Source organism: Apodemus sylvaticus, chromosome 18 (assembly GCF_947179515.1).
Source record: "Apodemus sylvaticus chromosome 18, mApoSyl1.1, whole genome shotgun sequence".
NCBI classification, from domain to species: domain Eukaryota; kingdom Metazoa; phylum Chordata; class Mammalia; order Rodentia; family Muridae; genus Apodemus; species Apodemus sylvaticus.
Window position 1 is genome coordinate 38587752 of NC_067489.1, and position 25007 is coordinate 38612758.

Genomic DNA, 25007 nt, shown 5'->3' on the forward strand with positions numbered 1-25007 from the left:
GAAAAGAGACAAGTTACTGTTTCAAGCCCTCCCACTCTTACAGTGGGATTAACTTGAAAAACAAAAGAATTTCTTGTAAGTAAGAATCATCTAGAACTAAGGGTACTACCATAAAATTGCCTAAATATTTACTATTTCTACATTCTTTTCAAAGTAGACCATTAAAACTTTCACCTCGGGCTAGAGAGATGGCTTAACAGTTAAGAGCACTGACTGCTCTTCCAAAGGTCAAAATCCTGAGTTCAAATCCCAGCAACCACATGGTGGCTCACAACCATCAGCAATGAGATCGGATGCCCTCTTCTGATGTGTCTGAAGACAGCTACAGTGTACGTACATATAATAAATAAATTTTTTAAAAAGGTTACATGCACACCCTGTCATAAAAAAATAAAAAATAAATTAAAAAAATAAAAAATCTTTCAGCTCTGCTTCATGGACCAGGAAGGGGACACTGAGGCTCCGCCCCCTGCATACTGAGGCTCCGCCCCCTGCATACTGAGGCTCCGCCCCCTGCATGCCAGCCTGTTCTTGCTTCCTTTCCCAGTGCAACTGCTCTGTGGCAGGTGGATCTGTGCCAGGTAGATGTTCATTGCAAGCAAGGGTTATTTTTAGGCCGATGGCTCCTCTGATTCCTGAGCTGCTCCTAGATAATCCTGAGGCAGTCTACAGAGAGAAACCCCCAGCTAGCACAAGAATCTCCTACAGGCTCCAGGGGGAGAACACTCCGAGGTCAGCCAGCTTGGATGACAGCCACATCTGACCTCCCAGTGCCCTCTGCAGCCAGACCTGAGGCTGGGCCTCCATTTCCAATGTGAAAACAGTGCCTAGAATTTCATCAAACACAGCTCAAAGAGTCATTGCTCTTGGATAGATATTCCGTACCTATAGACCTCATCGATGTGATACTGCTGTTTTTGAGATGGTATGTCTATTATCAGTGTTGACATTATAGCCTTGGAAAGGGATAATGAAAAAAAAAGACAAGATTCAAAGAAAATTCTTAAAAAAAACAAAAACACACCAAGATGATGTGGTAAGTTATCCAACCACTACATTATTTAAAACCACAGCCGGGCGAGGGTGGTGCACGCCTGTAATCCCAGCACTCTGGGAGGCAGAGGCAGGCAGATTTCTGAGTTCGAGGACAGCCTGGTCTACAGAGTAAGTTTCAGGACAGCCAGGGCTATACAGAGAAACCCGGTCTCGAAAAAAACAAATCCAAAAAAACCTAACTAACTAAATAAAACCACATGTTTTTATCATTTGTATTTAGAAAAGGCCTTCTAGAAAACTAAGCCTGCTGCCATGCCCCTACAGACGCCAATTATAACAAGATTCAGGAGAACAGGTGACAGAGTATTAGACCCAGGCCACAGACAACTTCCAGCACAAGGGATGCTAAGGCAGAACTCAATCCCAGGCTAGCCTGGACTAACAGCACACCAAAAGGAAACCCACTACCCTCAAACTACAACTAAATATCTTTGCTTCCCATTTTTTCCTGTTTATATATAGGTGTTTAGGCTACATGTATATGTATGTACCATGAGTGTGCCTAGTGTCCTTGACTAGATACCCTGGACTAGAGTTACACACAGTGTGTACCTCCATAGGGGTGTTGGGAATTGAACCCAGTCGTCAAGGACAACTAGTGTTAACTGCCAAGCCATCCTTCCAGCCTGGGGACTAAGTGTTTTAACTATAATTTCTTGGGCAATATATATGCAAATATATGGAGAGGGTATATCTCACCATGCGGCTTTCCTCCAAGCACAGTCTGACATAAAGATAGTCTCCTCTTTATTCCCCACCTAGGTTTTATGAAGAACTGTGTTAACATTTCCAAACCCACAAGTCTATTGTATCAAAATATGTGCTCAGCTAAAATATTAGCCCCCAGTGCTCTGGGATTTAGTATTTGCTCCAGGGAGTCTGGCACTGATGGTCAGCACACGTCTACCCTCCCTGTTGGGTGTGCTCCATTGCATCTGATGCTGGGTTTTTCTACAGACTGCTAACTCTGCGAGTATTCTAGAATAACAAAGGAATCACGGCCCCTTGGGAACCAAAATGTCCAGCCAAGTCCACTCCCTTCTCACTGCCTCAGTAGTAGCTGCTTTCTGCGTCTGTTAAATGGGGGCAAGAAGAGGGAAATTACCGCTATCTTAGAACTGGGCCTTGAGAGACGTGGAGGAACACATGACAGAATATTCTCTGAAAAAAAGTGTTCCATGTGTATGCTGTGGGGATAGAACAATTTGGAAATTCAGAACGGATTTTGTTGGCTTGACACATATTTCTGGGGGTTTAACTCAAAGCCTTTAGCACCATCAACTGGTCTGAGCTTAGCTCCTAGGTATGTGACAGCCTTTGATGCCGCTTGACAAGTGGAAGTCAATCAAAAAGTAAAACTCTTGGCGGTAAATCCTCAATGCAAACAACTCAGTGGGATGCTGAAAGGCAATCTCCGTGGTAGCCATTAAGTTCTGAAACCACCAAGGCCAGGACCCCATCACCCCTAATCTCTGAGGGACTTGGCGGCAGGAGAGGTCAACTCTGAATTCATAGACAGGTGAGGCAGGCAGTCAGGATGCTCACTAAAGGACAGGAGATGAGACACACACACTAAGCCACCAGCTACCTAATGTTCTAATCCCCACTTACCTGCCCACCACCACCTCCCTTTTGTCTTTAAGACAGGGTTTCTCCATGCATCACTGGCTGTCCTGGAACTCAAGCTAGCTTCAAAACTCAAGAGATCCCCCTGCCCCTGCCACCTGTGTGCTGGGATTGAAGGTGTGGGCCACCATCAGCTGGCTCATCCCTCCCCTTTCTAATAAACTATTCACACACACACACACACACACACACACACACACACACACACACACACGTCTTTCTCCGAATGTCTCTGATCCTGTAAAAAGATTTTACATCACAAGCAAGCTAACATTTCTCCTTTAGGATTCGAACTTCCTAGCTTAGCTGTCGGAGGAGAGCTGGCTGGGAGAACCATGCGGACTTGTTGAGAGTAAAACCCTTCTCTACCTGTTTGCTTCCTGTTTGCAGCCCACACTGGTCTGGATTTCAATGTGCTATCCTCCCGGTCCAGCCTAAATGCTGGGAATATATGTGTGACCCAACACACCCGGCTTCACTCCCCACCACCATATAAATATTATATATTCGAAATCCAAACCCAGTCAATTTCTCTAGAGCTATTCTCTTCATAAAAAAGATTTCTGCCAGGCAGTGGTGGCACGCGTCTGTAATCCCAGCACTTGGAAGGCAGAAGCAGGTGGACTTCTGAGTTCGAGGCCAGCCTGGTCTACAGAGTGAGTTCCAGGACATCCAGGGCTACACAGAGAAACCCTGTCTTGAAAAAATAAAATAAAATAAAATAAAATAAAAAAATAAAAAGGATTTCTGAGAGAAATCAACCTTGTGTCACTTTATCACACCGGAGAGCCCCCAATCAGAAAGCTGCGCATTAGCACTCAGAACAACCCTGGATAGACCAATGGCTTCTGAACTCTCACAGTTCCTTTATACACCAATTCTGCCCATTTTCTTGTCCCTGTAACAAAGGAGCTTTTCCATACTGAAGCTTTTGTTAAAAAACCTTGATTTCCTATATGCTATTTGGCCAGGACTGGAGACACGCGGTGGTGAGTGAGACACCTTCGCGGAACAAAAACATTTCAGTAAGGACAGCAAGAGAGGACGAGGAAAAAATTACAGAAACTGGAAGTGTGTATGTGACCAGCACCCAGGGTGCCTCAGAGGCCATCCTGGCTGTGTATGTGGAGAGGAGAGAGGCAGGGTAGCCAGATCCCTAAGAGTGAGGAGGCACAGAGAGTCCTTTGACGCCTTTCTCATCTTCTGTACTCATGAACTGGTCCCTCCTGTGACCAGGAAGGGTCCACACAGGCATACCAGCTTTTAAACCACCATGGAGAGCGTGTCAAACCAAACTCGACAGACCACTGTCACATTATGAAGGACATTTCAGCACAAAATGGAGTGCCCGACTGCAGGTACAAAGTATTCATTTAGCTTGGGTTCTTTAAACACTGATTTAAGAAACCTTGGTATGTGGTGAACGCTCATCAGTCATCCTGGTAAACACTTTGCTGCCAAACACCCTTGGGTCATAGATCTGCAGTTGGAACCTCTGAGCTCAAGTAAAAAGGTAATAAGAGAGAGCTATGGAGGAGTCTCCCATCCTCTAGAAACACACGGAAAGAGCAGACCATACAAAGAGAATTCGAGGGGGGAGGCATGTGCAAGATAACCCCACCAAGACCCAGAACTCAGCAACCCTTAGGAAGTCACCAACCTCATGTGCACTGTTTTTTTTTTTTTTCATAAACAAAATTAAAACAATTTAAAAAAAAAAAAGATTCTTTCCTCCTTCAGCTCCCTAGGACTGTGGAAGGGGACTGGAGTAGGATGTGAAGCTTTTGAAAGTCAGAAGCACCTAGAAAACCTTGTGTAAACACAGCACACCAAGGGACTGACACGTTGTCACTCCACTCATCAGCCCAAAGGCAGTAGCATGGGGGGGGGGGTGCAGGGACAGAGACATCAGTAGCTACCTCTTCCACAGAGCTAATGATATACACTGTGGGCTTCGGAGTCAGGAAAGCATTCTCATGCTGATGGTCCCTCAGACAAACCACTAGACAGACGGTCGTATACATTCTCATGTTGATGATCCCTTAGACAAACCACTAGACAGTCATATAGATCCTCATGCTGATGATCCCTCAGACAAACCACTAGACAGACTGTCATATACATTCTCATGCTGATGGTCCCTTAGACAAACCACTAGACAGTCATATACATTCTCATGTTGATGATCCCTTAGAGAAACCACTAGACAGTCATATACATCCTCGTGCTGATGGTCTCTTAGATAAACCACTAGACAGTCATATACATCCTCGTGCTGATGGTCCCTTAGATAAACCACTAGACTGACTGTCATATACATTCTCATGCTGATGGTCCCTTAGACAAACCACTAGACAGTCATATACATTCTCATGTTGATGGTCCCTTAGAGAAACCACTAGACAGTCATATACATCCTCATGCTGATGGTCCCTTAGATAAACCACTAACTAGACAGACTGTCATATACATTCTCATGCTGATGGTCCCTTAGACAAACCACTAGACAGACATTTAAGGAATGCTCACCCAGAAGTACAGGGGTAATGCATGGAAGCCATAGACAGTAAATTCAATTCAAATGTGTGAATTTTTTTTAAAAAGATTTATTATACGTAAACACTGTAGCTGTTTTCAGACACACCAGAAGAAGGCATTGGATCTCATTACAGATGGTTGTGAGCCACCATATATATGGTTGCTGGTATTTGAACTCAGGACCTTCAGAAGAGCAGTTGGTGCTCTTAACTACTAAGCCAGCTCTCCAGCTCTCTCTCTCTCTCTCTCTCTGGCCCCATTTGCTGTAGCTGTCTTCAGACACCCCAGAAGAGGGCATCAGATCTCATTACAATGGTTGTGAGCCATTGTGTGGTTGCTGGGATTTGAACTCAGGACCTATGGAAGAGCAGTCAGTGCTCTTAACCGCTGAGCCATCTCTCCAGTCTGAAACTTTTTGTTTTTTTTTTTTGTTTGTTTGTTTGTTTTGTTTTTTTGTTTTGGATTTGGTTTATTCGAGACAGGGTTTCTCTGAATAGCCCTGGCTGTCCTGGAACTCACTCTGTAGACCAGGCTGGCCTCGAACTCAGAAATCCGCCTGCCTCTGCCTCCCAAGTGCTGGGATTATAGGCGTGCGCCACCACTGCCCAGCCAGTCTGAAACTTTTTAAAGTGGTCTTCTTATTGTTTGGGATGGCCTTGAACTACTCCTGGGCTAAAGTCATCCTCCTATCTGAGCTTTCTGAGAAGCTGGGACTATGGGAATTAACCATATGCCTACTTTAAAAGCAATTCTCTTTCCACAATCCCTCTTACCTTAACCTCTTCTAACATTTTGTAAGTCTGTGGACATGGCCACAGACCCCAAAGGCACTGGACATGCCGGCAGTTGTTGTTACCTGTGAGGCTACCAAACTGACTGACTGTGTGTCTGCATTCTGCTTAGAAACCTAAATGCTTTCGGCCTCATTTTTCTTACCTATGCAACAGAATCAACCCATCCTGGGGCTAAAAGAAGTGTCTGGAAACTCCCTGACCGCTGTTAGCTACTGCTGTAATTTTAACAACATTGCACAACAAACACACTAATCTCACAGTTCTGAGGACCAAAGGCTGACAACTTGTTTATCTGGCCAGCAAACTTTTCCAGAGTAAAGGAGGTATTGTAAGGCCTGATTGCTGCACTGGTTACACAAGGATGTATTTAACAAAACCGATAGCCGTACACTTAAGTTAGGGGCATTTTACTCCACGGTGCTTAAAACAAATGTTTGGAGAGACCGGGTCTTGCTATGTAGCCTAGGCTGGATCTGAAATCAACATCAGACCCTTCTGCCTCAGCCTCTGGAGTGGTGACATGGTAGGTGTGCACCGACACATCCATTGTCATGGGATTGAATTTTATCTTAATTTTTTTTCTCAAAGCACATTCAACCAATAAGCACCAGTGTTATTTTCTGGAACTTACCTACTACTTCATGTGGAGACCAGTGGATTCCTTCTTTTCCTCCTTAGTTCTCATTCTCTGTAATCTACTTTCTGGCTAATTCTTCCTGCCCACGGGACACACCTGAAGACCTGCCACTTTTCTACTTATTCAAAATTCTAAGCTTTACTGATCCAGCTTGGATGGTTTCCACCTTGACCCTTCCCTGTAGCCAGAGCATGAACCAGAGCAAACCAGAAACACCAGCCAACAGACTTCTGGGAAATCAAAGGCAGCAGCACTCTGCAACAGCCTGTTGAGCAACTGTATGTGTAAAACACCCTGAATACTCTGGTGGAAATACATCAAAAGTTTCCGTTTTTATTCTTTGGGCTATCGTTTCATGGTATAAGCACACAATTTCATCAAAACAGGCATTTTTAAATCAAAGTCAGAAAGCACCCACAGCAGTTGAAAACACTTCACGTTCCAAAACAATACTGAGCCAATACACACTGACTGTACTTACCAAAGTAAATAATTAAAACCAAGCCAGTCGTACCCAGTGCTTATCAGGTATGGTCAAAGGCTACATACGCAGCTGGGCTAGAAAATGACTCCTGTAAAATCTGCATGCTTTTTGTCAGTGATATGCACTTCATTAAAGAAATTACCTAAAGGCTCATTAAGGTCAATGAGAGGAGAGTCGGCAGGGCTTATGGCTAAACTAAAATCTCTTCCTGATAGTGCTAAATGACCATGAACAACTTCTCAGTCAGGAGATTTTGGGCGGTTGTCACGACTTTTCAAACTCCACTTGGCTAAGAGGAAATAATTTTCCATCTAAACCATGCCAAGACCAATTGAAACATGTCATTTATGTATGTGTAGTTACGCAAACCAGCACCTCACCTTATACCTCCCAACCTTTATTAAACAGCAACTTCCTCTACCCTTTTCTTGAAAATGATTACCTGTCAGACTTTCCATTGGCCATAAAACATTTTCAACAAAAGGGCAGCGTAGGCACACAGCTAACTCAAGGTGCAGCCAAAGGTAGAGTCACTCTCTATAAAGGGCCTACTTTGAAAGTCCTAACACTGTACATTCCTTAGCAGGTACTTGAAAGACATGATCCTCTATCTTTATGGCCAGAAGACATGCTTGAGGCTCAGATGTCACCGGGCTATTGGGACGTTAGCCTCTTCTACTTCCAGCTGGCACGAGGCCTCACCTCCTAGTTAAATTTTCACCCAGGATTACCTCCTTGTCCCAACTGTCCCCTATCTCTGCACAGATCAAAAATAAAAGGATTCAGGGGCTTCATAGAGAAACATAGTCCAGGAAAGTCTACCTATTAGCCTTTAGTTAGCAACCAAGTGGTACTCTGCAAAAATGGGAGACAATTAAGTGATTCAGATGATCATTCTTACACAATTGTATCATGACTTTTTGAAAAAGCAACCTGAAAACTTATAGAAATGGAATATATCACCCAGCACACACACAAGGCTGAAACAAAAGGATCCCTGAGCTCTAGATCACCCTAGTCTACTACATAGCAGAGCTCCATCCCAAGCACTGGAGGGGACAGAAAAGAGGGAAGCAGGTAAATTTGTTGTTGTTTTGTTTCAAGACAGGGCTCACTATGTAGCCTCAGCTGACCTGAAACTCACTATGTAGACCAGGCTAGCCTCAAATGCACAGAGATCTGGCAGCCTCTGTTTCCCGAGTTCCAGGGGAAATCTTTTAAAGGAATGCAATATGTTGTTATGAAAGCTGCAACTGTCAATGTTGTGCCAGGCAGCATTTGTGAACCCCAGAAGACCACCAAGGAGCCGTTTCTGATGTAATAGCATTAGGGTCTCTTTATTACAAGCTCGGGCTTGGTCTCTCCTCCAACCAAACCCTGACACAGCAGGACAGGAAGGGAAGATGGAGCAGCCTTGAACCCTCAGCAGGACAAGGTTTTATAGGAAATTAAAGTAAATGGGGGTGGGGTGTCTATCCTGGCAAGTATCTAACAGAATGTCTGTTGTAAGCTGACGGGTGGGTGCCCTGAAGCAAGACCATATACAGTCACAAACTGTCTGAAAGTACATCTGAAACAATCAGACTAATCTTTGATTAACTGTTGCTAGGAAGTAGCTAGGGGAGTAACTCTGGCCAAGGACAAACTGTGGGGTCCTTTCTGGTAAGTGGGTGCTGCTTGGGTTCAGCTTCCGGTCAGGTTGGCTTTTTATTTTCTCTGTAAGATGGAGGCCGGTGCCATGATGGAGTAGGTATGGCCTCTCATTCCCACCTTTCTCTGGAAACTGGAAGGCCCAATCATGGGTCTTCCTGAAGTTTATCTAATGTCATGAAAACAGTAACAGGTCTATATCTTTATGACTCAGTTAACTCAGGCCTGGATGTATTGGTGACCAGAAAGGACTGGACCATCATATTTTAGAGGGGTCAACGTTGTCATTGTCCAGTCCATTTAGTGTCCCTGGGGCTTGGATAGGGGCCCTATCAGTGGGAGACAGGGTTGGGGGGGATGAGGGTGGATGGGGGTGGGGGAGTTCTGAGACTGATTTTCCTCCTGTTGGTCTGGGTTTGTCTTCAACTGCAAATGTGTCTGTGATTCCATGTTGTAATCCTTTCGACCTCAGGGGTGATGGGAAGGACCTTTCTAATGAGGCTCTAAGGACTCCTGACTGAAGGGAGACCTGCTTCATAGAGAATGTCAACTTTAGGCCAAACATGTTAACGAGCCCATTGGACACCTTTGAGATGTCAGAGCAATTGACTATCTTTGAACTCAGTGAACTCTGCCTGTATGTTAAGAGCAATGGGGGGTGGGGGTGGGGGTGAGAGAGAGTGGTATTCCAAACATGATTTCAAAAGGGGTGAGTCCCATCTGGTAAGGGAAGTTTCATACCTGGTAGAGAAAGAGTTATTCAGTCATTACCAGTCTCATAGGTCAATTTAGTTAAGGTCTCTTTTAGGGTTTTGTTTATTCTCTCTACCTGCCCTAAACTCTGGGTCTATATGCACAATAAAGTTTCTAATCAAGCCCCGAATACTGGCCTGTCTCTGACTTACCTGGGACACAAAAACTGGTTCCACTGTCTGACCCTATCGTCTGAGGAAGCCCATACCTTGGCAGAATGTCGTCTAACAACTTCTTTGTCACAGTGGATGTAGTTTTCTGTTTACTGGAAAAAGCCTCAGTCTAACATGAAAAGGTATCTATAAATATCAGTAAATATTTGTAGTTACATTTTTCTGGTTTTACCTCTATGAAGTCTATCTTTCAGTAGATAAGACTCTGGGCTTTGTGCCTCTGAACCTATTACCCAGGGTTCTTCTCATTAGTCATTGAATTAGTTCACTGGCAGGCTGTACAGTTCTTGACCATCTCAGCTATCTTTGAGTTGACATCTCTAATCCTGATAGTAGCATCTCCCGGACGCCCATGTGGGAAGAGTAGTGAATCTTTTGAAGTATGTGTAGTTCTGTTTCTTATACCACAGTGGGTTTGTAATCTGCTGTTCTCTACCATCTGTCATAACGTTGGGTACATTTCTACCTCAAATGATGTCATCTTTTGAATATTTGGGGTGGCCAGGGAATATAGGATCCCTCCAATCCAGGGAAGTCAGGGGCAAAAGAGGTCTGATTTCTAGGGCTGCATGATGGGCTGATTTGCCCTATTGTTTGTTGCCCTCTGATACTGGGTCCTTTCTTTTCTGGCATCTTAAGCAGTGAATAAAGGCCAGCTTCTTAGGACCTCGTAGAGCCTTTAGTAGGGAGAGGATTTCATCTTTATTTTTGATAGTCTTTTCTTCTGCTGTCAGAAGGCCTCTCTCCCTACAAATAGCCCCATGGACATAGCTTAAACATTCTGTTTTACATTCTGGGCTTAGAGAATAGAAAAATAGTTAAAAATGAGTTAACTTACACTGTCTAAACTTTCACCTATCCACATAATCATGTAACTTTGATCTCTGTTAAATGTCAATATAATCAAATGTGCTAGCTCCAGTAATTCATTATCAGGAATAGCAGAATTCCACGACAATAGAATTGTAGTGGAAGGAAGGACAAATGGACAAATGCCACCTTAGGATGAATCAGTTATCCAAAGAGCTCTGGTTCCTAATTTCCTTATATATAACACACAGAGCTGATGTGCTAGCTAAATATAAATGTTCTTAATGTGCTTCAGGCACAAGGTGTTTTCCAACAACCTGGATGCAAGGCATGTGTCACTTTAGCATATATGTGCATAAATAGTGGCATTTTTTTATTGAAAGTCTTCAATACAAACATTTTGGACTAAGTTAAAGGTTAAATATGAGATGATGGGTCTTCAGTACTTTAAAGTCAACATATCATGAGTTAAAAGTGATGACTCAATTTTAAACAACACGGATTACAGACTATATGAAAGAAAGAAGTATTTGCTTTGATTGAAAAGATTCAGCTCAAATGTAAGAAAACACCAGATGTTCACCAAATTCAACACTCAAAAAAAAAAAAAAAACAAAACCAAGAGGTGATAAAACTGGAGTCCAAAATAAAGTCAAATATTCCTGTGTAAAGCAATTATTTTTGAGAAATGGAAAAAAGTATCAGGTTCTTGTGCCTGGAGTTTAATTCCCACAAATGCACCAGCAGATCCAGGCAACACCTTCACCAAAATTTAGAGTAATTACACATCCACCTGTGAATCAGCAGATTAAAGACAGACTAAGGGAGGCTTAATAGCACCTATTGATCACACTCCAAATACCTGGCACTATAGTGACATAACCCCAAAAGACATGCACTGTCCCTCAGATCCTGCCAGCTAGGGACAGAGGGAAGGAGACAACTTACTAAAATCACCCTAGCAACAGAGAGGAGAGGAGCTCTGCACCCAGCTTTATGTGACGAGCCAGTGTGTTTCCTATTACAGGTGCCTGCTCCAAGGGTTCTGGCTCCCATAACATTTATACCAACTCTATAACAAAGTATGTCTCTTCAAGGTTTTATAGCTGACGTCGAGATAGCACACCTGTAATCCCAGCACTTTGGGAGGCAGAGGCAGGTGGATTTCTGAGGCCAGCCTGGTCTACAGAATGAGTTCCAGGGCAGCTGGAGCTACACAGAGAAACCCTGTCTCAAAAAAACAAATCCAAAAAAATACCAAAGCCGGGCGGTGGTGGCGCACGCCTGTAATCCCAGTACTCTGGGAGGCAGAGGCAGGCGAATTTCTGAGTTCGAGGCCAGCCTGGTCTACAAGAGTAAGTTCCAGGACAGCTGGGGCTACACAGAGAAACCCTGTCTCAAAAAAAAAAAACCAAATTAAAAAAACCAAATAAAAAAAAACAACAAAACAAAACAAACAAAAAACAAACAAACAAACAAAAAACCCCTCAGCAAACCCTACCCCATAGTTATAGTATAGTCTTCAGCAGGTAACACCAAAAAGCAACAGAAATATTTCTTAAATGTGAAAAGTTTTTTTAAAATCAAGTTCAATAATGAGAGACCCTAATGAGCTACAGAATATTCCACGGGAATGAAAAAACCTACACACAAATCTTAAGTGTAATATGAGGGAGAGCATTCTCAGACTGCAAAGTCATCTGCTCTCCTCTGTACCTTGTAAATACCTAGTTCTCTAAAGAGAAAAACAGCCCAAATCTCTATTCAAGAGGAATGGTCAACTCGTGACTGTCTGCACACATGGAGACAATAAATTATCACTGGTGGAATTAATTCTGTAAAAGTATTTGCACGTGGGTGAGCCAGATGTTCCAAGAGTGACTCCTCGTAACTACGCAGGAACTTTAATAGGAATCTCTGCGTCTTCCAGCTCTAAGACATCCTTTCCCAAAACCCAGGACAGGCTGAGCTGCCTTCATTCTTTGCCTGGTGAATAACACTGAATGAAGGAGTGGGGAGAGCCAGAGAAGTTAATAAAGAAAGTGGAGAAAAATACCAGGGAAATAAACATCTGACTTAAAGGCTTCTAGCATCTGTAACTGGGGAAAGCACCGGCAAATTCTCGTGCCAACTAGAAGACATCCCAGGCTGCATCCACAGCCCAGCACCGTTATGTTTCAACTCTCTTGTCAAAACGCTTACAAAAGGTAATGTAGAACACTACTGGGAGAAGAAGGGAAGCCATAGTGCCCAGTAAATGTCTAACAAGGAAAACTGTACTGATGACTAAGGAATTTTTTTTTTTTAAGAACTATGTGTGCCCCAGGTGGTGGCACATGGCTTTAATCCCAGCAGTCTCCGGAGAGGCAGAATCAAAAGGTTCTCTGTGAGGTCAAGGCCAAACTTGGTCTCCATAGCAAGTTTCAGGCCAGTCAAATTGATACAGTGACATTCTTGTCCCAAAAAAATAAATAAATAAAAGAAATAAAGAACTATTTTTAGGGGTCAGGATTTGGGGATTGAACCCAGATCTCAGGCCTACTAGGCAACTGCTCTACCACTGAGCCATAAATAACCCCACCTCACCTTTATCTTCTTACTTCATCAAGGCAGGGGGCCAACTCGCATGCATAGTCTGGCCTTGAATTTATAATCCTCAAGTCTCAGGCTCCTGAGTAACTTGGAGACTAAGCCCAGCAAGGATTCTTTAGATACCAAATTTCTTACCAAACCCTGGTCAAGGCAACAGACATAGTTTCCAACATAGTGGAGACTATAATAAATTACGTGTTAACAATTTATGAGAACGAGAATATTTGTAACAACATAAATACTAATGCTCTCTGAGAACTGAAGCCAAATAAATCCCTTCTGAATCTCTGTCCCTCAACTTTGCAATGTTCTACACAGGGTGAGTTCCAAATAGGGCTTGAAACAGATCAAAACGAAATACAACATTTTAACAGCAGAGATTTTCTTCGTGCCTTGTTCTCTACAGCATGCAAACATATTTACAACGACACCACGTATAAATGGCTTGGTTTTACACGTGGACTCTAGAATGAGCATTTAATGAAAGCAAGTTCAGTTTCCATAGTCAAGAGATCCTGCCTCTAACCCAATTTTTTTTTCATGTCTCCAAACCTTGTTACTCAACAGCAAGCTGGAACTTCTGCAATTCTGAGTTCAAATCTATGGGATTAACTTAGTAGTGGTAGGCAAACAAATTTCAACTATGTAACATACCTAAGATGATGTCAACATAGGAATCTATATAATAAAAGGTAAGGCGTATATAGTACAAGTTTAGTATTCTAGTAAATACAACTCAATCAGTTTAACGGAGAGGAGGGGAAGGGGGGGGTGTCTAGGTTTGAATGACATCTCTTAGATTGCGTAGGTCTATACTGGCTACTATTTTTATTCCACCAAGCTAGCTGAGTTATGTTTTAAATAGACACAGGGTATCATGTAATGTCAGTAATCATTAACAATCATCAAAAAAATTTACAAGGGACCAGAGCAGTGGTTCAGGGATTAAGAGCACTGGCTGTTCTTCCAAAGGACCAGGGTTTGATTCTCAACACCCATATGGTGACTTAGAACCATCTGTAACTCCAGTACCTGGGGATCTGACACCATCCTTTGGTCTCTGTGCAAATTCAGGCAAACATTCATATTCGTAAGATAAAAATAATTAAAAGTTCAATTTTTTTATTGTACAAGATGAACAAAATGAAAATTAATTCCTTGTGTGACAGCAAATACTATTTAATATTCCCTACGAATTCCTTAATTGAAATAAAGGGAAGAAATGTTTATTTTCCTTCCAAATTGGTGTATGTGTAAATAACACCCAAGTTAAATATTACCAAGTTAGCAAGCAATGTACAAAAGGCACAGAAGATAAGCTAACTCCCATCAGTCCAGACTCAGCAATCACTGGCAGACATTTTTAAGCTCCATGGTTATTTACAAAAGAATGTGACTTTAGTCCTAGTCAGTCCTCTTCTTATTCTTCAAAGTATAGATATTCTTGGGGGGGTGGGAGTAAGGGGCAAGAAGTCTTTCTCCAGGCCAATCTAGTACACAAAATTTCCTGACATGATTTCACTGTAGATCAGGGTAACTGTGACCAATTTGCTCTCAGACTAATATGTCAAGTATAAGTTCAGCATCAAGCTAAAAACACAATTTCTTTTCAAGGTACAAATCTGTATTAAATGCACACTAAAGAATTACAGTAGCCTAGAAATCTTTTCCAAAGCAGCTCACTGAAGCTCACCAGCTTGCCCTGTCTCCCCAACATCATGAACTCAGAGAAGTCCCTGCACATTCCTTCCTCCTGTCCAGTTAGTCTACACACACACACACACACACACACACACACACACACACACACACACACACACACAGAGAGAGAGAGGCACATTTACGCAAGCAATGCTATTTTAAAGAGAAACAAAGCCAGGCGGTGGTGGTGCACACCTTTAATCCCAGCACTCCGGGAGGCAGAGGCAGGTGGATTTCTGAATTTGAGGCCAGCCTGGTCTACAGAGTGAGTTCCAGGACAGCTAGGGCTACACAGAGAAACCCTGTCTCAAAAAAACCAAATCCAAACAACCAAAAAAGAAAAAAAAAGAGAAACTTAAAGTGACTTTAAAATTATATTTCCTTTCACAACCTCAAAACAAAATCATTTCTAAATGAATCCTAGGTAAAAACTGACTGGCCTTAATAAACAAAATGTTTGTTGAGTTAAATGTTTATGTTTATGTTCCTGGAGTCTGGAGGCTATCAGGTAAAGCAACTGTAGACTCAAGTCTAGAGCAAATTAGCTCACTGTGTAGGAAAGAAATGTTGCTCTATTTTTCTACAAAGTAAAGATAAAGCCCCAAATATACCGTCCCAGAATGCACTTTTTTTCTTTATCTTGGGCCAAGTGAACAAGCTAAGGCAATACCTTGTGCCACCATGGGAAAAAAAAAAATGCCCACAAGAAAAGGAGGCTGATTTCAAGAAACACTGAAGTCATTTCAAAAACTGTAACTGCCATCAAGACAATCTTTTATGAGATTTGGCTCCGAAACAAACATTTCGAAGAAGAAAGTCATATTCAATCCCTAATTATACTGAACCATCCTAAGCAAAGGAAAGGGCTGCACCCAAAGTCTGCATGCTTGTCAAAGCAGGCTTTTAAAAAACAAGACTTCAGACTAGCTTAACCAATTTCCAGAGCCTCTCTCTTCCTTCAGAGGACAACAACATATCCGGTCACTAGTGCTTTCTCGCTCTGGCTGTTGTCTGTCTGTCTGTCTGTTGAGTGTCATCTTCTCTTACTGGAGACACCTTTGGATGCCCAAACATAAACCCTGACCAGCCATTCTTCACTCTCAGCTTGGTGGCTCCCCCCTAGGGCCTAAGGACTAAGGGCAAGAAGGGGGGGGCTGATGATAAACTTGCTCAAGGTCTTCAGAGACCCAGAGTAGACTCAACATTCCAGAGCAGAGCTATCTCAAGCTTTCAAAGGCTTTTTGTCCCCTTCAAAAAATAATTTAGTCTATTAAGAGTGTTGGAAATTAATTTGGGGAGCTGGAGAGGTGGCTCAGCCGAAAAGGGCACTGACTGCTCTTCCGGAGGTCCTGAGTTCAATTCCCAGCAACCACATGGTGGCTCACAACCATCTGTAATGGGATCCAATGCCCTCTTCTGGTGTGTCTGAAGACAGCTACCCTGTATTCATGTACATTAAATAAATAAATAAATCTTTAAAAAAAATTTAATTTAGGAAACAACTATAGATTTGAACATCAAGAAAACACTTGTATCAGCAATTGAGTATAAAACTAAACTACAATAATATTAAAATAGCATATGGACCAGGTGATGGTGGCACGAATCTTTGACCCCAATACTTGGGAGTCAGAGTGTTGAGGGTCTCTGAGATGGGAGCCAGCCTGGCCTACAGAGCAAGAACTACACAGAGAAACCCTGTTTCAAAAAGATGGGGAAAATGGTAAAAATTGCAAATGGATTATCAGAAACATAGACTTCATAATCCCCAGAGCCAAATTCCAAAGATTTTAATCCCAAAGATTTAAATTGTTCTCAGATTTTGTTTTGGTTGTATATACCTAAGTTTCTTGTCTATGTACAAGATTTCAGCTGTGTTAATAAATTCACTTGGACGAGAGACAAGAAAGTCCAAAAAATAAACAACTCTAACCATTTGAGCTGCTACAGAGAAATCTTTAAAGATATGTTCTCTGAATAGTCCATGTGAAAGGTCCTTCATATGTGAAAGTTGTAGAGCTCTGTCAACTTTGAAATTTTATTTTTTGAGATAGAGACTCATGTAACCCCAGCTAGCCATACTTTCTTATTTTGTAGCCAACACTAATCTTGATCCTATTCCATGTACCTCCCCAGCGCTACAACTGCAGGCATGCATCATGAGACCTGCCTGTGGTCATGTTCTACACACACACACACACACACACACACACACACACACAGTGTCCATTGCTACACAGCTATGGGTTAATGAGGAGAATGCTCTTTCCAAGCCAATTGCTATTACTTAGTTTTGGATCATACACACAATGTTACCTCTTTGGATACCATAAAAATGCCAAGCAAGGAGCTAAGAGAAGACTCAGTGGTTAACAGTGGTTTGTACAGAGGACCTTGGCTCAGCTCCCAGTAACGACACGCTGGCTCACAACCACCTGTAACTCCAATTTCAGGGGATGTGCCGCCCTGGTTCTGACCTCCATGAACATCAGACATGTATGTGGCACACATAGATACATTCAAGCTAAACATTCATACACATAGAATAAATTCCAAATAATTGGATGCCAATTACAAAGTTTCTTCAAAGACATCTCTGAATGTTGAATCGTTGGCTCTACTGGTAGCACAGAACACATTACAACACTCGTCAATGAATTCAAAAGCTCACAGACTACACAGCCATAATGATAAGATAGGGAGTTAAAAAGGTTGACCCCAGAATACTAGGAAGCACACAGATCTATGTAGGCTGTTACCATTGAAAAGATACATGAATGGGATCATCAGACAGAGGCTCACAGCACTGCAAACACCTAGATTCAGATTGTCTTGGTCATTTTCTCGCTTTAGGCTAGGGCGAGGCAAGACATGATAAACTTACCAATACATTCTATGGATGTATTCAATTCAAGGTTTTAGAGTAATTGCAAGGCTTCCTGGATAGAAAGATATATGAAACATGTCCTAAAGATTGAATAGACGGTTTCAAGATTCCTCAGGTCCCAAAGAACCAGGAAAATTATTGTTGCAGGAAATATTAAAAAAGAACCAGCATAGCTGGGTGGTGGTGGCACACGCCTTTGATCCCAGCACTTGGGAGACAGAGGCAGGCAGATTTCTGAGTTCAAGGCCAGACTGGTCTACAGAGTGAGTTCTAGGACAGCAGGAGCTACACAGTGAAAACCTGTCTCAAAAAACAACAAAATAAAAAATAAAAAATAAATAAATAAAAGAACCAGCATGTTCCTGCACATATAGTGACACTGGCAGGCCACAACACTATGTCCTGGCATGGTCTTGGTAGCTCTGTCCCACATTTCAATAACCAAATAGATCCACCATCCTCGAAGTTTGATAACACAATAGATCTGCTAAAAACAAGTCTCAATGCTTTTAGTTAACCAATCAGATTTATATCAGTAAATTTTCAATACACAAAATGCCAATACAATAATTTCAAAAGCAATTGATAATGATAAAAGCTGCCCATGTAGATTAGACAAATTATCCCAATATTCTAACCTTTGCTTTCCTAACTGTGGTTGGTTCAAGCCATGCTGGTTTATGTAGGCCTCCATTCTCCTTCCCTCTCCTCTGAGTCCTCCCTGTCTCTGCAATTTTTAGCTCCGCCTCCCTTTTCCCTGTCCAATCACAGGCCTCCCACTGACCTACTGTAATAGGAGAGGGAAAATCCTGCAACATTTCACCCTGTTTAATTAAATAAAAAAACCACTTTCTCTCAAAATATAAATTGAGCATAGCTATTACCATTTTGTAAGTTATATGGTATAAGATAGATCTAACACCCAGTACAACAGTTTTACCAATAAAACTGAACACAGTCCTCAATCCTAACTTAAAAGACTATACTCCTGCACCTGGCTAATGTCCCAGCTTCAGATAGAATGCCATCTGAAAACCATCCTCTCAAGTCTGCTCTCTCAAAATAATAGCCTGGGTTGGCCAGGAGACTATACGTCTTCAACCCCATCAAAAATCTAAGAACGACTGATATTAACTAAAAATATATAGGAAGCCTAACACAGCTTCCAAAACTTAGCCAATTTATAGAGACCACTGATCACCTGGACAGTTCCTTACTTCAAAACACTGGAGCATCGGTCTTCAGCCTTCTGGCCAGGGTCATCTGACAGACCTTAGAGAAACAGAAAACTAAGGACTAGTCTATTCTGTCTCCGCAGAACCAAGCTATCCCAACCCGTAATTGTGTCCTATTTTGGACAGTATTCTGTCTGTAGATGAAATGAGGCAATTCTTGCCTAGTGGCTGTCTCCCTCAATATTTATGAACAGACTCTCTAAATATCCTGATCTGATTGAATGCAGATAAAGGCCTGAAGAGACTGGATGGTGGTGGCGCACGCCTATAATCCCAGCACTCTGGGAGGCAGAGGCAGGCGGGTTTCTGAGTTTGAGACCAGCCTGGTCTACAGAGTGAGTTCCAGGACAGCCAGGGCTACACAGAGAAACCCTGTCTCGAAAAAACCAAATCCAAAAAACAAACAAACAAACAAAAGGCCTGAAGAGGACATTAGGGAGCTGGAGCTGGAGTTAGAGTCAGTTGTGAGCTTCCTGATGTGGGTGCTGGAAACTAAACCCAGATCTTCCGGAAGAAGCAGACTATGCCATTTCTCCAGCCAGAAGAAATCATAATGACATACACCACTCTTGACAATTTGTCATTAACACATGCAAAAGAAAAAGTTACACAACAGCAGCGACTGCAGAACACAGACGTTGTAGTCATAGATATAAAAGGATCTAACTCAGAATTCCAAGAGAAGTGACAGCCATACGTGGTTCTTAAACTATGATTCAGAACTACTAAACTTCCATTCTGAGAAAAACCAACATGTTTGACAACACCGAAGTATACTTCTGGAAGTCAGAACATCAATAAATGTGTTTATAGGGCAAGCACAAATTGAGGAAAATATTTGCAATATGAACAGATATATACCAATGGCCTGAAAGAGGCGTTTATAAGTAGAAAAATGCCAATATCCCAAGAGGAAAATGTGATGCTACATTGAAGTAATATATATATCTTGAGCTGGAGAGATGGCTCAGTGGGTAAGAGCACTGACTGCTCTTCCAAAGGTCCTGAGTTCAAATCCCGGCAACCCCATGGTGGTTCACAACCATCCATAAGAGATCTGACACCCTCTGCTGGTATGTCTGAAGACAGCAACCGTGTACTTGCATATGATAATAAATAAATCTTTAAAAAAAAAAAAAGAACAATTATTTTTTAAAAAGAAATATCCTGTCATAGTGGCACATGTCTTTAGTCCCAGCACTTGGGAGGCAGAGGCAAGCAGATCTCTGAATTCAAGGCCAGTCTGGTTTACAGGATGAGTTCAAAGATGGCCAAGGCTACACAGAGAAACCCTGTCTCAAAATGAAAAGAAAAAAAGAAAAACTGGAAACACAGGTGGGGTACTTGGTAACATTCACAATCATAGAAATGGAAACTTAAATACCAAGACTGCACTGTTCACCTATAAAGTTGGCAAGAATACTTCCTTTTAAGGGTGGACTAATTACCGAGTTAAAAAGATAACACAAGAGCCCAGTTCTGGTCTGCTTAGTTTGACTAAATAGTTTTGGAAACCAAAGTTCAATTTTTTTTATTTTTGTTTTTGTTTTTGTTTGTTTGTTTTTCCACCTGCCTCAGTCACCCAAGTGCTGGGATTAAAGGCCTGCGCCACCACCGCTCGGCAAGTTCAATATTTTTAAGAGAAACTTTTACACCACTAATTGTGATTTCCAAGGACTTTATCCTAAGGAAACCTACCTTCCAGACAAAGAGATAAGTGTTACAACAGCATATCTAATTACAGTAACTGCAAATGAAAACTTCAGCTTGTAAAACAAGGTTAAGTAAATCAACATATCCAAAGAATATAATGTGTAACACTAAATTAAGATTTTGAAGACTTTATACAATGGGGGAATTTTCATAATATTTTACAAATTAAAAAATAGATGTCAGGGCAGTGGTGGCGCACGCCTTTGATCCCATCACTTGGGAGGAGGCAGGCGGATTTCTGAGTAGAGGCCAGCCTGGTCTACACAGTGAGTGAGTTCCAGGACAGCCAGGGCTACACAGAGAAACCCTGTCTCAAAAAAAACAAAACAAACAAACAAACAAAAAATGGTGGGATTGACTCTTTTCTGAATGTATCAAACTGTATATATCAGCTATTCATTCCGGTTGAAGTTGGAGCTCTCAGGGTTACTAAGCGACACGCCTCTTAAAAGTATAATTCTTGTAACTCAAGTCTACTTTCCAAAAATTTTACATGAAATTCATCCAGAATTTCACAATCCTAGTTAAACACTACAAAATGTATCCTTGGACTCCTAACGGTTAATTAAAAGGTACAGACCTCTCCCAAACACATCCCCTCCCCCCCCCACACACACACACATAAATCTACTTTTAGAAGGAACAGGTGAGGGGTTGGGGCAGCCAGTGATAATCCAGATGTTTGGTATTTACAAAACTCTTTCGGATCCATCGGTAGCACAAGGGGTGGGGCAGTGGGGGAGGGTACAGGTGAAGATCGATACAACATTTTAAAAGTATTTGAAACTAAATTCTATGCCTTTTAACAGGGTAGGAACAAATTTTCTTGCATAACTTTTCTTTTTGATAACGTTCTTGAGAAACAAATCTGTAAACAAGGAGTTTAAACACACCCACACAGCAGAGTACTGATTGCCCTAAAGGAGCTACTGCTGGAGAGAACGGGAGATGAATTATTTAAACTGATAACCTATTTGTAAAACATCCCTGGTGGAGGTCATATGTTCAGGGGAGCATGACCCCACCCTCTTTTTTGTCCCCCTACAAGTTGTCTCCAAATCCCGGGAATCTATCCCCACCCCCACTCCCACAGCGCTGTGATTTGATACCATGATTGAACTCCAATCACCTGGCAAAACATGAAAGCTCTCTTTCCTCCTGTTTTGCCTAAGACTCTGGTTTTAGACAAACAAAATACACTGGATTTCCTTTTGTAGAACAACAGACCATTTAAAAACAGTATTTTGCAGAGTGGGTGCGAGTATGCAAGCTATGTTTAAAACAATTAAATTTGTCACTTTTACAAGTGAAGAGTGAACAGATTAACCCTAGTCCAGGGGGCAAAAACTTCGCGCAAATTCTAAGACCACTATTGAGTAATCAATAAGGCGACCCTAAACGTGAATTTTCCCATAGAGTTTGTAAGAACCCGCAGGCTGCAAGGAGGAAAACCCGCATGAGGACCTGGGGAACTGCAGTAATTCCCTTTCTTCCACATTTTCTACCCTGACTGCTTTAAGCTGGGAACGGGCCCCGGCAAGTCGCCCAGCCGGAAGCCTGAGACTGCCAGGTCGAGAGCCAGGGTCCAGCGCTTGGTGGGCGGCTTTCCACCGAGGTTGCAAACTTGACAGTTCGTGCACCCCCATCGTGTAAACCCACCGCCTCGGTCACTTTCAAGGTGACAGCAACCGCAGCCCGCCGTCCTGCAGGAGCCCCGCCGGCCCCACGTGAGCTCAACCTCCCCACTCCTCCAACTTTGAAACCCCTAGGACACCCGCCCCCGCCCCGGAAAGCCAGTCCGGTCACCGTGAGTGCGTTGCAGTCGCCGCGCCCCAGCTCCTCTTTCTCCGGAGGTCCCCACCGGGGCCGGGATGGGCGGCGGAATGGGATCCACTCCGCACTGGACCGCAGAGCCGGGGAGCCAGCCCTCCCGGGAGCCACGGCGTTTTGCACCCTTGACGGGTCCCGCCTGGGAGGCGCCTCGTCTGTACCTGGGGCTCGCAGCTCGACCCCAACCCGCACCAGCACCCTGGCGGCCAGGCGGGAACCGGGAACCCGGAGCCCGGGCGTCCCAGCCTCCTCGCCCCGGGCCGCCAGGGGGAGGAGCGAAGGCGGAGAATCTGGGGTTGGGTAGCCTCGCCCCTCGCCCGCGGCGGCTCCTAAGAACCTAGACAAAGGCCAGGTAGGGGCAGAGGGGCAGCGCCCCCAAAAACTAACCTGAGAGACGAACAGGGGTTCCTTGAGGCACGATGACTCCCGCGGAGCTCCACTATGATCGCCCGGTCGGTCGGCTCCCTGGCTAAATGTCAACAGCCACCAGCCCTGGGCGTACGTCCTGGACCGCGCTGCACCTGTTGCCACGTGTGTCGCGAAGCCACCCCTGCAGACTGCGCGCCTGGCTGGCTGTCCCGTGCGACCCCAAAGTCCCGGTGGGAAAGCTAAGCTCTGCTGAGCCCAACTTCGGGACCTCAGGACCGTCGGAGAGGCTAGCCAGTGGGAGGACTGGCTCCTCCTGGGTCCCCTCACAGCCTGAGTTCCCTGACCCGCGAAGGGTTGAATAGCTTTGGGGTTGGAAGGTGGGGAAGTTGCGGCCTTATCAGCGCAAGGGTTTGTAAGGAAGCAGCACTGATTGCTCTTGTTGAGTCCCACCTGCGCTCTATCTTGTCTTCAGATTTCCGAGATTATTAGCGAGCACCTATTAAAGATTAAAGAAACCTGCACTCCACTCCGACTGTTAGAAGTTCGGATGGGGGTGGGGCGGGAGTAGTGGGAGAAACAGGGAAGAGAAGCTAGGTCTGACCACTTTAAAGCCAAAGTCCTTGTTCTTGAACCGAACCGAGGACATTTCAGCCTCAGTTGAAATAAATAGAGCTAAAATAGCTCCACTGAGCCTATTTTGATATATAATATTTAATATAAGGTTCCCCCCCCGAAAGATTGGTAGTCTGCCTGTGACTGATTAAAACATCCCTGAACTATGACATGTCACACAACCAGAGCTCTAAGTTTAATGTATGCGTGTTTATATACATATATAAAACGATGTGGCCTGGGATTGCTGAAAAAGCATTTTCAGTACATTTCTTGGGGCGCGGGGAGGACGATGGGAATCGGGAGGCAGCAGTGTTTCAGAGGTTGCCTATACCTTGAATGCTGGATGATCTAATAGCTTTGCTGTTTATAGCTTTAAGTGCTTTCCCGAGGACAATGATCCATTCTTGGCTCACTGTAGACCCTGCTGTAAATAGGTTAGATTATTATCTCTAGTTTTCAAGTGAGGAAACCAAAGCTCAGAAAAGCCAAGTGACTTGCGCCTGGTCACACTGAGAGCAAGGCAGGCACAAACGCAGCAGAGCAGGCCCAACTCCCTCCATATTTCAGCAGATAACACCTCTTGCTTATCTTTGAAATCCCTGTTGTCATATGATCTCTGTCTGACGTTAGGAAAAAATAAAATCTTGTGACTAATTTTAAAGTGATCCAGCATTGAAAACCATTGGACAATGCAAATGGTACCCAACAAGACAAAAAAAAAAAAAAAAAAAGCCAAGGATGTTTTGTCTGGCAAGTCATGAGATAATTATGCTAATTAGCAACACGCCTCCCTCCCTAAGGAGACTCCTCCTGTGTAAAACATATTATTATTGCCTTTATAAGCCACGTGTGTCCCAGATGATTTGGCCCAATACAATCCACACATACCAAAATTCCCACCACCACTACATTCCATCCTGTGACTTAGTTCTATCTATGAATATGGAATCAGTTTTACTTTTTATTTCTGTAGGATAAATTGAGAAAAGAAAAAGGAATAAAAAATAAACCACTCACTATGAAGTAATTGGAGATACTTTACAGTTTGGAGGTCGTCACAGTACAGATGTGACTGTTGCTTTTTTGTGGGTGTAGAAATCAGAACCTTCGCTTCTAATTGCAGTCACATAATCAGAAGTGATCTAGGGACATCTTCAGAGACTCCATCCAGGCAAATAGTCACGAAATAAGCCTATTGGCTTCTCTATCCCTCTTGGTTCTGGGCATGTAGCCATGTTCCTAACCTCTGAACTTTATTGCTGACCTGCTACAGAGTCCAGGATTAAGGATGAGAAGACGACTCTGCAAAACTTTGTGGTCTTGTGTTCTAAAGAAAAGTTAGCGGTGTTTTATCCTCCGGGAGAAAAATGAAAGTTAAAGACTATATTTAAAAATCGCTGTTTCACTTGGCAAAGTGTCAAAGATTAGAACACGTGATAGCCATTGGGTGTTAATATATGTGAAGAGAGGCAGTGCAGATGTAAATGTAACTTAGTGATATCTGTAAAGGGAAATTCAAAATGCTAACATGTGTATAAAGCCTT

The 25007-nt window shown here is 43.1% G+C and overlaps 1 protein-coding gene across 3 annotated transcripts in view; it reads right to left on the minus strand.

Moving 5' to 3' along the window:
- Window positions 1-22718, minus strand: part of Mtus1 (microtubule associated scaffold protein 1) — a 149974-nt gene extending 127256 nt beyond the window's left edge. The window contains exon 1 of one of the 3 annotated variants that reach the window (XM_052162382.1): window positions 22456-22718. The gene's annotated coding sequence lies outside the window, so the exon portion shown is untranslated. The remainder of the gene's footprint in view (window positions 1-22455) is intronic. The other 2 variants (XM_052162375.1, XM_052162376.1) reach the window with 2 other exon arrangements.
- Between the last annotated feature and the right edge of the window lie 2289 nt (window positions 22719-25007).